General features: G+C 47.2%; 1 protein-coding gene across 1 annotated transcript in view; it reads right to left on the reverse strand.

The window, feature by feature from the left end:
* CTNS (cystinosin, lysosomal cystine transporter) overlaps positions 1-12,033 on the reverse strand; it is a 205,058-nt gene that overhangs the window by 71,908 nt on the left and 121,117 nt on the right. The gene's annotated exons all lie outside the window — the stretch shown is intronic.

The raw sequence follows: 12,033 nt of genomic DNA on the forward strand, positions 1-12,033 counted from the left end.
TATGATAACATTGATTCTACTGCAGAGTGTGTTCCCTCTTCAAATTATTTATTGTTAAAATATGTGAGCATGTAACTTTCAATTTTTAAATATATCCTGGGGGGGTGTCATTTTAGTTTCATGATGTAGCCAAGACCTAAATGCACATGGCTCTATCTTGCATTCTTCTTCAGTTCACAGAGGTTTCAAGCCTTGTGGGAATCAGAATATCGAATTAGTGGGAACGAAGTTGGGCAGGTAATAAAGAACCAGCAGAAGAAATACAGTATGCATCACAACCAGCTTTAAATAATCTGCCTATAATATCTTTGGGCAGACTGACCCCTTTGAGGTCCTGTTCAGCATCCAGATGTAGGTCCCATTTCTTGGTAATCCTGGCACAGTAGCACGATACGCCTTTGACATCAATTAATGTCTTGCAGTCCGAGATGAGCACTCAAATTAAACTACTAAACGTTCTGCCACTTAAGAAGTTAAGGAGCAACCAGCAACTCCTTGCTGGATTCCTAAAATTGGGGATCTAGTTCGAGAGATTACAGACTATGAGGAGTTTGGCCCATCATACCAAGCACCAATGCCAGTCCTTGGCATTGCAGATATCAGAAATGTGATTTTGCCGCTGATTGTAGGAACAGTTTGTGCCAATTGATCTCACCAAACCACACCATGTGGCCACCAGGGGTCCCGGATAGTTATCTGTCTCCTCTCTCTACCATACAGGAAATACCTCTGCAAGCATTAAATAATGCAGAAATTGCTACTCCCCCGGCTGGGGATGTTAGATACTGAAGTTTTACTACTTCCTGTTACTACTGCTAACACGAAAAGCACAATATATGTGAATTCACAGTCTTCGACTGCTATTACTTACAACAAAGTTGTTTATTATCAATCAAGGGTGTCTACCAGTTCTACTCTACCCCGTAATGTCCCTGTTTTTTCACAGACTGCCTCTTGTAACTTTGTCGACCATGATGACTTTTCTTCTGGTTTGTCATATACTTCACTGCGTAGCATACGTCAGTGACACTCAAAGTAAGGCCCGGGGGCGGCATGCAGCCCTCCTGACCTTTACCAGCGACCCCCTGGGCAAGACCAGCACTGAGCTGCTTTTTAATTGACTTAATACAAACATTACAAAAATGTAACATAAACAGCAAGCATTTATTTAAAGGTTAACTACAGTTAGCGAAAAGAAGTAATTAGGGTGTACTGCACCCCTTAACCTTAGGAGCGCATGCATCTTTAAAGACCGCATACATTTAAATAATATGATAGGCTCTTCAGAGTTCAAAAAGTGTATTTTTTATTAACCTGCAGAACCGTTTGACCTCAGTAAATCAGATTTCAGCAGTGTATTCAGAAGTATTTTTTTTAAGTGATTGTTTTCAAACATGAAAAACAAGTTACTTACCTTCGGTAACAATATATCTGTAAGAGACATATATTAGATATAGATTCCCTACCTTATGATTATCCGCAGGCGTCAGACTGGATCCGGAGGACTTTTTCGTGGCAGTACCCCTGCGCGTCGACAGGTGGCGTCGGTCAACTCCGCGTTCATCGTCGTGATCGCCAGGATGACGTCGCGGTATGTACATAGACAGCGCCATCGCGCACTGACGTCAGTTCTTTTCACGACATTCCACGCCAGAAGCGCAGAGCCATGCAAGACACTGACCACTGGTGCACAAAACAAAGGATCTGAAAGGAAGTCCCTTACCCTAGAAGTCAGTTAGCAGAACGGGGAGGATGGATGGGGTGGTAAGGAATCTATAACTAATATACGTCTCTTACAGATGTATCGTTACCGAAGGCAAGTAACTTGTTCATCTGAAAGAGACTATTAGTTATAGATTCCTTACCTTAGAATAGAAACCCCAGCAATACCAACACCGGAGGTGGGTCTGCGAACTAAGTTCACACCAGAAAGTACTGGAGAACTGAACAGCCAAAGAAGCGGTCTCTCCGGACTTGACTGTCCAGGTAGCAGTGTTTCGTGAACGTGTGCAGGGATGCCAATGTGGCTGCCTGGCAGATGTCACCGAGAGGGACTCCACGTCCCAAAGCAGTAGTGACTACCGTCGCCCTGGTGGATTGGCGCACAGTCCTCCTGGAGGTTCCTTCTTTGCCAAATTGTGATGCAAAGAATGACTCACCGAGATATGGTCCAATTTTGCACGTCCCAACCTTTCTTGGCACCCACATAGTCAACAAAGAGCTGGTCATCCACCTGGAAATGTTTTGTGCGATCCAGATTGAAAGATAGTGCACGTTTTCGATCCAGACGGTGGAGACTCTCCTCCTCTTTTGAAGGATGAGGGGGCAGGAAGAAGGATGGCAGTGATGGTCTGTCCAATGTGGAAAAAGGTAACCACTTTGGGGAGAAAAGAAGGCCTAGCTCGAAGGACAACCTTGTCCAGAGGAGCAGCAAGGAAAGGAGGCTTAAAAGACAGAGCCTGAAGCTCACTCACCCTGCGAGCAGAGGTGATGGCAACTAGAAAAACAGTTTTTAAAGTCAAGAGTCTGAGAGGAAAATTATGAGGCGGCTCAAAAGGAGCGCACATAAGGTACGTTAAGACCAAGTTCAAGTCCCACTGGGGCATTACGAAAGGAATAGGAGGAAAGAGGTGAGTAATGCCCTTAAGAAATCTATTTACAATAGGGGACTTGAAAAGAGAAGGCTGATCAGGAAGGCAAAGAAAGGCCGAAATGGCCAAAAGATAGCTTTTAAGAGCCCGGCTGTGCCAAAGAAAGAAGGAAGAGGAGAACCTCTGAAAGAGGGGCAGAAAGGGGATCTACAGCCTTTGCTGTGCACCATGCCACAAATCTGCTCCATCTACAGGATTATACAGTTTTAGAGGAGAGTCGTCTGGCTGCCAAGAAAATATTACAGACTTCAGGCGGAAGGTCAAAAGCTGTCAACTGTCACCGCTCAATCTCCACGCAAGGAGGTGGAGGCTGGACAGGTTCAGGTGGAGAACCGTCCCCTCCGGCTGCGACAGAAGATCCTCCCGAAGAGGCGGTCTGATCGGAGGATCAATGGCCATGTGTAACAGCTCGGGATACTAGACTCTTCGTACCCAATCCGGAGCCACAATGACTTGGGCCCGGTCGCGCTTGATCTTCTTCAGCCCTCCGGGCAGAAGTGGTATAGGCGGAAAGGCGGAAAGAAGAACGCAACGCCACTCGCGACGAAAAGCGTTGCCGAGCGAGTGCCGCCTTGGAAATTCCAATGCGCAGAACTGCTGACATTACGCGTTCTCTTCGGTGGCGAAAAGATCTAATCAAGCCTCTCTCCACTGCTGAAAAAGACCTTGCACCACCTCCTAGGAAAGACGCCATTCGTGATTAATCATGCACCTGCGATTGAGTTTATCCGTCCAGGCGTTCAATGAACCTGCCAGGTGTTGAACAACCAGAGATATGCCCTGATGTTCCAGCCATGCCCATAGGTGGAGAGTCTCTTGACATAGGGTCCACCCCGCCATGTTTCTTGCAGTACCACATGGCAGTGGTGCTGTCCGTGAACACCTGCACTACTCTTCCCCAGACTGAGGGAAGGAATGTCCACTCCGCTGGCCACACGCTTGACCCCATCTTCTCCGCAAGCTCCCACGTCTCCTTCAACCACACCACCAAACTCTACTGGACCGACCATCGCTGCATCCACTTCACCTTCCGGAAACCCACCACACACCACCGCACCCAACAGATCCCCCGCCGCTGCTGGAGCAAAGTCACAGAAGAACAGCTAACCACCGCCCTCGCCCGGAGCCCACCCACCGACCCCGACACCACTGCCCGCAACCTCAGACAATGGATCGACGACTGCGCCAACACTCTCGCCACGATCAAGAAACCCTCCAACAGACACACCAGCAAGAAAGCCAGCTGGTGCACTGAAGACCTCCAGGCCTCCAAGCAAACCTGCCGAAAGCTAGAGAAGAAATGGCACCATGAACAGACACCGGACAGCTATGCAGCCCACAAGAACGCCACCCTCAGACACCATCAACTCATCAGATCCGCCAAAAGGGCCTTCTTCTAAGACCACCTAGACAACAACGCACACAACAGCAAAGAGCTCTTCAACATCGTGAAGGAACTCTCCAACCCCAGCTCCAACACCAACGACATCCCACCTTCGCAAGACCTGTGTGACTCCCTTGCCACCTTCTTCAATCGCAAGATTGCAGACATCCACGACAGTTTCAACGTCTCGACCACCCCGACAACCACTGAGACCTCCATCCCCACGGCCACCAACCGCACCGATCCCCAGCTCTCCTGGACCAACATAAACGACGACGACACCATCAAAATCATGAACACCATCCACTCCAGATCTCCGTCAGACCCATGCCCACACCACATCTTTAACAAAGCCAGCACCACCATCGCACCTCATCTCCGGAAAGCCATCAACATCTCCTTCGAGACAGCAACCTTCCCGGAGAGCTGGAAGCACGCCGAGATCAACGCCTTACTCAAAAAACCTACGGCTGACCCCAAGGACCTCAAGAACTTCCGGCCCATCTCTCTGCTCCCGTTCCCGGCGAAGGTCATCGAGAAGACTGTCAACAGACAACTGACCCGCTACCTCGAGGAGAACAGCATCCTGGACTCGTCCCAGTCCAGGTTCCGCAGCTACCACAGCACTGAAACTGCCCTCATCGCTGCCACCGATGACATCAGGGCCCTGCTGGACAATGGAGAAACCGCAGCCCTCATCCTCCTGGACCTATCAGCCGCCTTCGACACTGTCTGCCACCGTACTGTACGCACACGCCTCCACGACGCTGGGATCCGAGACAAGGCTCTTGACTGGACCACGTCCTTCCTCTGCGGCAGAACCTAGAGCGTCCGCCTCCCCCTTTCCGCTTTGAAGCCACCGAGATCATCTGCGGCGTACGCCAGAGCTCATCCCTCAGCCTGACATTGTTCAACATCTACATGGCACCGCTCGCCCGACTGCACGACCTCAACATCATCTCCTACATCGACGACACCCAGGTGATCCTCTCCCTCACCAAGGACCCCCCCTACCGCCAAAACCAACCTCCACAAAGGAATGAAAGCCATTGCAGAGTGGATGAAGAACAGCCGACTGAAGTTAAACTCTGACAAGAAGAAGTCCTCATCCTCGGCACCACCCCCTCAGCCGACTCCTGGAGGCCGACTGCACTTGGAACAGCTCCAACACCCACCGACCACACACACAACCTGGGGTTTATCCTCCGACTCTACTCTCACCATGACAAAGCAGGACAAACGCCGTCTCGTCCTCCTGCTTCAACACCCTCCTCATGCTCCCCAAGATCTACAGGTGGATGCCCACCAAAACAAGAAGAACGGTCACCCAGGCCCTTGTTAGCAGCAGGTTGGACTACGGAAACGCCCTCTACACAGGAGCCTCGGCCAAACTCCTGAAACGACTTCAACGCATTCAAAACGCCTCTGCACGCCTGATCCTCAACATCCTTCGCCACAGCCACATCACACCCCACCTGAGAGACCTGCACTGGCTCCCCGTCAACAAGAGGATCACCTTCAAGCTCCTCACCCACGCACACAAGGCACTCCACAACACAGGTCCAGCATACCTCAACAGACGACTCAGCTTCTACACCCCCAACCGCCAGCTCCGCTCCGCCGACCTCGCCCTCGCCACAGTCCCCCCGCATCCAAAGAGCTACTTCCGGCGGCAGATCATTGTCCCACCTCGCCGCCAAGACCTGGAACACCCTCCCCATCCTCCTACAGCAGACCCAGGACCTGCTAACCTTCAGAAGACACCTCAAGACCTGGCTATTCGAGCAGAAGCAGCATCCCCCCCCCAGCGCCTTGAGACCCTCACGGGTGAGTAGTGCGTTTTACAAATGTTCTGATTGATTGATTGATTGATTGAATGCCTTCAGTGCAAGACGAATCTCCTGGCGCTCCAGAAGGTTGATGTGGAGCCCGGACTCCGCCGGAGACCAGAGGCCTCTGATCTCCGCCTCTCGCATGTGGCCGCTGAGGAAATATGAATTTTGTGATCAGTTATGTCCCCTATCGTAGACCCCAACGGCTCCATGTGCATGCTATAAGTACATGTATGTTCCCTCCTGCTCCAGTTTTGAAGACGCAAATATATGTGCGTCCACCGTCAACATGTCCTCTTTCAGATCCACCATGAATGGGTCAGATATTCCATTCCTAAGTATGAAAGGCCACCGACTTTATGTGGATCACTTTCCACATTTTACAGATTCAGGCGAGTAGGCCCGAATTCTGTCATCAAGCCTTTTCCTGCCTTCTGCCTCTGAAAGCTCCAGTCTGAGCCTGCATCTGTGTCCATGAACTTTGTCCTACTCCCTGCGCGGCTAACGGTGCCTGATCCAGCCTGTCGCCTGCCAAGAACTGTATTTCACCTTCAAGATTATCTTCTCCGCTCCTCATCCGATGCATTCCTGTCTAGTAGTTTAGGTAAACATTCCTCCAGCTACCGTGCAAAGGGCCAGGCCTCGCTGCCCTCATGCAAGTAATTCATAGCCCCGTTACCATGGAATATTCCTACCCCCTCGCATCTAGTGTAGACACTTAGACGCCTGTACACGCACTAACAGTCAGTATAGAATAGATTCTATCCTAGAGACCTCTCCTTTTGGATAACACAGTTCTTTAAACATAGGATATTAGATATGATTTGGGATTAGGTTGACATGACCCCCAGACTTCTGTCTCCACATGTAGAGCTAAATGTCAAGTCCCCTTCACCCTCTAGTTGCACGTCAATCACACGTCATGCGGCTGCGCGCGCATCTCTGCCAACTATTTCTGCTGACATTGCAGGATTCTCTTATGGATCCACCCACTTGTGACATCATGTATGATGACGTTTATTAAATTACGCCCATGTATACGCCTCTATTAGCTACGTATGCACCTTTTATCTATACTATCAGCTGTTACGCCTCTTGCATCTGTTTCACTGTAATGTATTTTCTATAAAACTGCCTATCTGTCAATAAAGTATGCCCTTCCTTCCTGAACTTTCGTGGTGATGGAATAGAATGCCTACAATTCGAATTGTATTCCTTTGTATAGGAATAAAGCCTTTTAAAACCTCTAATACCACGGATTCTGCCTCTTATATTTACTGAGTTATTCTTAATAGACTTTACCGCATAAAAAATAGTAACGGTAACGAAATATTTACCACATAAATTGGCGCCCGAACAGGGACACTTTCTCATCTCACGCGCCGGCAGTGCGTTGCAGGCCCGGTCTCCTGCCACAGCTGAACGGACAAAAACGCGTACCTGCAGGATTTCCTGTATCTCCCTCCGGCCAAGCGGGGACGACTGAGGCTGCGATCAACACCCAGACGAGGCGGTGAGAAGTGCGAAGTATCCCGACCAGAGCCTAGCTGAGAGAGCAAGATCCGAGGTATACAGAGACCCGCCAGGTTCCGAAGTTCCGAGTCCAGTCGAGTCGAGTCCAGTCCGGTCCAGTTTCAGTTCCGTTCCGAGGCCTTCCGTTCCGAGCTACCCGGTGAGTACCATTACCGGGGAGGCATTTAACGTGCACATAGTCTGTGCCGGTCAAGACGGGTTTGGGTACACAAATCCGGTCTGCACTGTTTTAGCAGTGTATCTGTACTGTTTAGCAGTATATATAGTATGTCTTGCATATAAATAAGTATTATCTAGTGTCAGTATTATGTCAGTAACTAGTTTTCTATTAGTTATCATTGTTCGTAAAACTGTTAAGTGTTAAATGTTTTAAAATACGTTCTATATACTGTGGTGTGAGTGACTGTTCATTATTGTGTTTTTTTGTATAAAGTGTGTTCTAGTAATAAGGTCTAAAAATGCCGCTCTTTTCGAAACTAAGACAGATCAAAACTAGAAAAGGTGTACTCGAAGAAGCTGTTCCCATCCCACCTAGGGACACTCCAGGGTACTTTATGTATCATAAGCATGGCCTAGATGCCGTATTATTTCTTGATTTATGGGTGGACTACACCAAAGAATTACCAGAGAGTCAGAGATGGCCCGCAGCGGGGACCTGGGATGCAGATTGCATCATGAGAGTAGAAGAAGAATTATGGAAAAAGAAAGCCAGACAGTCACAGAAAGATGCCATTGAATTATGGCGTAAAGAATCATATAGACGTACGGAAAAAGCACTCAGACAGGAAGAGAAAGGTAGAGAGAATTCAAATAAAACCCGAGAAAATCTATTACTTGAGGAAGGTACCCGAGTAAAATCAGAACAAGTAGATAGACAAAGAAACGCTCTTATGAATGGTATGTATCCTCTTCTGGCCGAAGGGTTACCTAAGGCCACTCCGGAAATACCAAAAGACTTAACTCCTCCATTACTCCCGATAAAAGCACATCCCAAAACACATCCCAAAACAGCAAAGGACGTTTTCCTTTCCTCCTATTTAGATGACGCAGCTCCCGAGTATGCTAATGCCATACCACCCACACCACTTGCCGATGGTGTTCAACACCAAGAGCATCCGTCTGTATCCCCGCAACTACAAACTCCTACACAAGTTCCAACAGGCCCGTCCGTTTCTACAGTTTTTCCCGCATCTACAATCTCTATCCTACGCCCAACGAATCCGTTCGTGCCTAGCACCTCAGATGGTGCTACAGGAGGTACGACAGACATGTTTGCCACCCCGCCGCGAAATAAACAGACCCTTAGAGATTTAGCACTCCAACGTACACCCCAGCTAGCGACATCCGACATGTTTAAAGAACAGCTTGTGGATTGTAGATACGACCCAGTACCAGGTAGACAGGATAAATTGCTCATATCATCACTACGTATAAGACGAGCTACATTATATTTAATGACAATACCAGGAATGGGTGAACACCTAGACGAAATATATCGCTTTGTCCAAACAGGGCAAGGTCCAGAAAATATTAACGAAGCTATGGAATACCAGAAAGTGGATGTCCAAAGACAACTACTACGTTTTTTCATAAATTGTGTAATTAGGAATCAAGACAGGCCTGGGGCAGATCACGAAACCATGCAAAGACTTGCCAAATGGGGTCAGAACATATCAGAAGAGAAACATGATAGACAGGCGTGTATAATCGCCATGTGTCGAAAGATCCGCAAGGAAGTAGAACGAATACATAAAGAAAGACGAGAAACCGACAGAGTAGAATCAGAAGAGGAGGAGGAGCAAGAATCAGAGCAATTAGAAACGATAGCTTATGTAGGTAGAGGAAGATCCCAAAATAATACCAGAGGTTTTAACGACCCGATACGTCCAATACGTCCAGAATATAATAGACATTTTCCAAACCCTATGCTAAATACGAAATCCCCTGAACACCTATTCCAAGCCGCTGATAAATTACTCCGAGATCGAAGGGGGTACCACATGCTCGATTCCATGGACGAACAAGAATTAGCCAGGTCAGCAGTACAATGGGCTGACAGTCCCGGCGAATACAATGATGATGTACTTGCACACACGTTTCTGAATCTAGACCCATATGAACAGCGTTTAGCTAGTATATACATGATTCAACACCTCCTTATATTATATAAAAGCCAACACTCCGATCCAGGACCCTTACCTGACATATTGACAGAACAACTCACGAACATATGGAGAGGGTCAGGTACTGATTTGATTAAGGAAATTCTAGAATCCCGAAACCAATATTTAAATTTCGTATGCCCAGAACACGTCTCAGTTCCCATTATGGGAAGAAAAATGTATCACATAGATAGACAGAACCCGTTACGCGAAGTGCACACAATCAGAGGTGCCGGTGATAATTTTACACGCGTGTTTGTGTACACGCCTATAACTAAATTGGAATTGTTAGAAATGAAGAAAGTAGTACCCAGCCATGACAAGGACCCAGCAGGTTTCCACCGTGAGATAAAAGACATGTTACTCATGGGAGAGTATACCTACCCCGATATTATGAAAATATTAAAAGTCCTATTACCCGCCGGTGTTTACGAAAAACTCAAAGAAAAAGAATGGGAGGTGGGAGACCAAAAGATAGATTGGACAGCATTAGAAAACGAAGAAAAGGCCAGAGCTGCAGGAGCAGGGCTTGGGGAAAAGACTACAGCACTAGCAGGATTACTAATACTGGTACTGCCACGTTTATTAACTACGAAAAAGGAAGACTGGGGTGCAATCTCAGCCTGTAAACAAAAACCAGATGAAGACACTAGTGATTTCTATTCCCGATTTGAAAAATGTTTTAGTATAAATAGTGGCATAAAAGCCAGTAGTGAGTCATATCCACATCTGTTTGTGACAAAATTAGTTGAAAATTCTCTGATGCAAGTTAAGAATAGAGTATTGAAATTCGAAAGTACCTGGCAAGGTAATACCCCATCACAGATGTTACAGATGTTACAATATCACCACAATAGAATTAGAGAAGAACAAGAACACGAACAAAGACGTATGAAAGATACAAAAATGAAAATGCTTGTTGCACAGTCAGTTCCAGCCGATAGTCATCAAAAGGGTGATTCCGCAGGTCCTGCGAAAGGGACATGCAACTATTGTAAACAACCAGGTCATTATATACACGATTGTCCAGTCCTGAAACATAATATTGCCACAGGTAGAACGCATGAGAGACCACGTCCACCTAGACAGGATCAGAATCAACAACAAATCCCTCAGCATGTACAACCTAGGTTAGCTCCGCAACAACTAGCTCCGCAACAGGCAGCTCCACAACAGATCGTAGCACCACCACAAGCGCAGCCTATTGCTGCAACCCAAGCAACAACACAACAGATGTATCAGTATGCCCAAACAGATTATCCCGATTATCAGCGATACTCATGAGATAGCCTAGAGAGGGAAGTTGGCTTACCCCTTATTGAGGTTCCTGTAGACCAAGAGGGACCTTATGTACATAGTGAACTATTAGGGGAAGACAGAAAGTTTTTACTTGATACAGGGGCAAGCAGAACAACTATAAGACGCAGTGAAGTTCCAGGGGCACCCCTCTCAGGCTCACAGAATATTTCCCTTGGATTCTCAGGCAAACCTATAATCAATGACGTAACACAACCTCTTCCACTTACAGTCGGTCCATTGACACGTACTACAGATTTATTGCTTACTAAATCATGTCCAGAAAACTTGTTAGGCATAAAAACATTGAAAGCTCTAGGAGCCATAATGTGTTGTTCTCCGGAAGGAGTACGACTATTTTTACGTGACTTTAAAGGTCACTACGTGTCCAGAGACATGGATCACCGACTGCAGAATTTACCTACACATTTATGGGCACAAGGCCCCACTGATGTTGGTTGCATGAACATTACACCATATCGAGTTACACTGAAAACAGGAATAGTACTACCACGAATGCGACAATATAAGTTACCACCAGATGCTGTAGTGGCTTTACTGCAAATCATTGACGAGCTCATTGCACAAGGAGTGGTTGTCGAAACAGACTCCAATGTATGCAATTCCCCGATAATTCCGATTCTTAAAAGAACGGATCCAAAAGCACCACCAGTATATCGATTAGTTATTGATCTGCGCGAATTAAATAAATGTATTGTACCACAATACCCTGTGGTCCCAGATATCTCTTCATTACTCACAGCTATTGACTCAGAAGCAAGGTTTTTCACTGTAATTGATCGCAAGAATGCTTTCTTTAGTGTCCCAATCGATCCGGAAAGTCAATATCTGTTCGGATTCAGTTTAAATGGACGAAGCTTTAAATTCACCCGCGCACCTCAAGGATTTACAGAAAGCCCCAGCATCTATAGCCAAGCACTGAAACGAGAACTTGACAGTATCCACATGCCAGTTAACACTGCCTTGCTCCAATATGTCGATGATCTGCTGATCACCGCCCGAAGCGAACCTGAATGTGAGACAGCGTCACTGACGGTTTTGAAATTTCTGGCTGACAAGGGGCACAAGGTGTCCCCTTCTAAGCTGCAATTCTGCTTACATCCGACCGCATCCAGTTAATTGCTAACATGCCACCACCCAAGACACAAAAGGAG

This window comes from Triturus cristatus, chromosome 3_2 (genome assembly GCF_964204655.1).
Source record: "Triturus cristatus chromosome 3_2, aTriCri1.1, whole genome shotgun sequence".
Classification (NCBI taxonomy): Eukaryota; Metazoa; Chordata; class Amphibia; order Caudata; family Salamandridae; genus Triturus; species Triturus cristatus.